This window comes from Pteropus alecto, unplaced genomic scaffold (genome assembly GCF_000325575.1).
Source record: "Pteropus alecto unplaced genomic scaffold, ASM32557v1 scaffold112, whole genome shotgun sequence".
In the NCBI taxonomy this organism is placed as follows: Eukaryota; Metazoa; Chordata; class Mammalia; order Chiroptera; family Pteropodidae; genus Pteropus; species Pteropus alecto.
Genome location: NW_006433133.1, coordinates 1446111 through 1449957, shown reverse-complemented (window position 1 = coordinate 1449957; position 3847 = coordinate 1446111).

The window sequence follows — 3847 nt, the reverse complement described above, 5'->3', positions numbered from 1 at the left end:
ATAATAAAATAAAAAATATATAAAATAAAAGAAAATATGCAAATGGCACCAGAAAAAAAAAAGTTCATAGGACATGAATAGGCATTTCTCCAAAAAAGGTATACAAGTGTATAACATGCATATGAAAATATGTTGAACATTATTATTCACTAGGGAAATGCAAATCGAAACCACAGTGATGTACCATTTTATACCTACTAGGATGGATAATCAAAAATCACAAAAAATAACAAATATTAATGAGGATCTTGAGAAATTATTTCTGTCATGCATTGCTGTTAGGAATGTAAAATGGTGCAGTTGCTGTGAGAATGTATGGTGGTTCTTCAGAAACTTAAACAAAAGTGCCATATACATCAGCAATTCAACTCTTAGGTATGTACACAACTGAATTGAAAGCAAATTCTTAAGCTAATATTTGTACAAAAATATTACATAGCTGCACTTTTCATAATAGCCAGGAGATGGATAAAACCCAAATGTCCAACAGTTGATGAATAAATAGATAAAATGTTAGGTATATTCATACAATGGAATATCCTTTAGCCATTAAAAGAAATGAAGTTCTGATACATGCTACAACATGGATGAACCATGAAAACCTCGTGCTGAGTGAAAGAAGCCAGACACAAAGGCTGCATATTATGTGAATCCATTTATTTGAAATATCTAACATACGCAAATTCTTTAAGATATAAAGTAGGTCATGAGGTTGGGGAGCACGGCACAGGGAATTCAGTTAGCATTAATATGATGGCTAGGTGGAGGGCCAGGGGAAAGAGGGAGAAATTTGAGGGATTGTTTTATGAACTATATAGATGTCTAACTAATGTACTATTTATTTGAAACTAATTTAAATAAATAATTTTTTTAAAAAAGTATAATAATAGCTAGGAGCTGGGGAGATGGTGGAATTGGTAATAACTACCTTTTGGTGTGATGAAAATATTCTGGAGCTAAATAGTCATGATGATTGTACAACATTGTAAATTTGCTAAATGTCACTGAATTGTGGAATTTAAAGTGTTTTCAATGGTAAAATTATGTTACATGCACTTTGCCACAATAATGAATCTAAAAGCAGAAAAAACAGATCTTACTGAATTTGCCTGGGTTATTTAAATCTTCATATTCCAGAGATTATATTTGTTATTAGTGGTAGGGTTAGTCCTATGCAAGGTAACACTGCCATTATTGAAAACGAGATGTGATCAATGTCATTGTAATCTGTATCTGGTATGCTTTGTAGGTGCCTAGATTTCAAGTGCAAATTCTTTCTTTTGTTGAGACATATTTGTTTGTTCTTTCCAGATTCCTCTATTAAGGATCTCTTATGACAGATTGAAGTTTTTGACAATACGTTTCTTCGCTGTTTATTTATGACTACTTTTCATTCAGCCTCTAGCTACTGGTGAGATATATATTGTTTGGGGTCACCAAAGAAGCTGGCTGGCAGCCCTCTTGAGCAGAATCTATTTCAAGATAACTCAGTTTTGTTTACTCCCAGAGGATTCATACTGTTCCATGACAGATGCATACCTTTGCCCCATCATTGGTGGAAGTGAAGCTCATTCTGAACATTTTCTCTGTTTCTCTCCTTTACTTTGCAGTCATAGGTTTATCAAGCCAAAACTTACATGTCTTTAGTCTTTTTTTTTTTTTTAAGGAATGTTTTGCCCTGCCTTACACAACTAGGTGATGGGTGCTTTCAGATGGAAAGACAATTTTTAAAATATCTTATGACAATTTCACAAGAACTTAACATGTTTTGGTCTACTATCTCACTTAAGCATGTGAGAGTACTTGACATCTATTTTGTTGCTCTCTTAACTTTTAAGTATTTGAAGAAACACTAAGCCCACTAGAAAAGTGACATGTAACACTCTGTTTTGTTAATAAATCCATGTTGTTCCTTTTCAGTCCTCAAATTTTATTTGTTTACTTTTTGTTATGCATGTCAATTTAGCTTTTGCCCAGCTTCCATTATCTTGCATTTTCACAATCATCACTCTTCTTAGCAAACTAAGGAACTTCCATAAGATCTATCACTCTCATCAGATCAAAAAGTATTGCAAATATCAATTTTAACTAATACAAATCATGTTTTTCTCTGAGAATTCTCTCACCATCTTTTTTTAAATTAGAAAACAATAGCACGGGAGTTTAGAGAAACATGGTGGAGTGAGAGACATCCCCAGATCTCTCCCATTGAACATCTAAAACAACAAAAAACACTCAAACTGCACACCAACACATTAGAGAGGAGGAGCTGCGCATACGAGCTACCACAGGTCAGACCCTGAGTGTCGGGAGGTGGATTGGGAGAAATAAAGAAGCTGACTCTCGAAGCCACCAGAGCTCCCTGTAGGGGGAGGGAGAGAGAAGAAGGTGCAAAGAGTTCCCTAAACCCCCTGCTTGAGAGTGTTGTGAGTTCCACGCAGCCGGTGACAGGGCCCAGTCATCAGAAAAGAAAGCAGAGAAGTGGCGAAGGCTGAGAAAAAATTGATTTTTACTGGCCGCATTTGCAAAACCGAGGCTGAGCCGCAGCCCCCAAACCCTAACCTAGAAGGCCCCTTCCCATGTCCTCTGAGAATGAGCACTGCAGAGACTCAGGGGAATCTAAGCAAACGGTACCAAAAATGTGGCTAACACTGACAAAGACTGAGACTGAGGGTAGCGAATGTGATTGAACATCTACAAGGAAAAAAAGTCATAATTAAGTCTTATATGTAAAGCAGGGATCCGAGAGGCTTAGATGTCACCTATTGGAAACCAAAGAAAAGTACTTTCTTTGCAAAAGGCTAAAAAGAACTTTATACAATATATCTTCTTTATGGATAAAAAGCAGAATACACTTCCATTAAGGCCCAGACGGAGATATAGTCCATTGAACATCATGAACAACAAAGGTGACAAGTCATCTCAGAAAGAAAGAGAAAAATCTCCAGAAAATAAGCTTACAGACATAGAAATACATAGAAGAACCAGAGGCAAAACCCACAAAAGCCAAACAAAATAAAGAAAACAGGAACATAAGGACAAGGAAGCAATGGAAACACCAAGCTACCAGAAAGCAAAAGATAAAATGGCTATAAGAAGACCTCATATTTCAATAATTACTCTAAATGTTAATGAGCTGAATTCATCAATAAAAAGGCCCAAAGTTGCAGAATGAATAAAAAAAGAAAACCCAACCATATGCTGCCTCCAGGAGACACATCTCAGCTCCAAAGACTAAAATAAACTCAAAGTGAAAGGGTGGAAAATGATATTTCAAGCAAATGGCATTTAGAGAAAAGTGCTAGAGTAGTGGTACTAATATCAGACTAAAGAGATTTCAAAATAAAAAAAAAAGGAAAGAAAGATACTGAGGGATACTTCATAATGATAAAAGGAATCATGCACCAAGAAGATGTAACATTTATTAATATCTATGATCCCAATCAGGGAGCCCTGAAATATGTAAAGCAATTACTAACAGAACTAAAGGGAGAAACAGAAAAAAAAAAAAGAAAAAAAGCACTATCTTAGTAGGGGACCTAAATATCCCACTGTTGGATATGAACAGATCATCCAAAGAGAAAACCAATAAGGAAATAACATCCTTAAATGCCACATTAGACCATCTGGACATCATTGACATTGACAGAGCCTTCCATCATATAACAGCTGCTAACACATTGTTCTCTAGTGCACATGGACCATTCTCAAGGATTGACCACATACTGGGACACAGAGATAGCCTCAACAAATATAAGAGAGTAGAAATCATACCAACTATACTTTCTGATCATAATGCTTTGAAACTAGAGATCAACTGCAAAAAGAAAGCAGGAAGAACCACAAA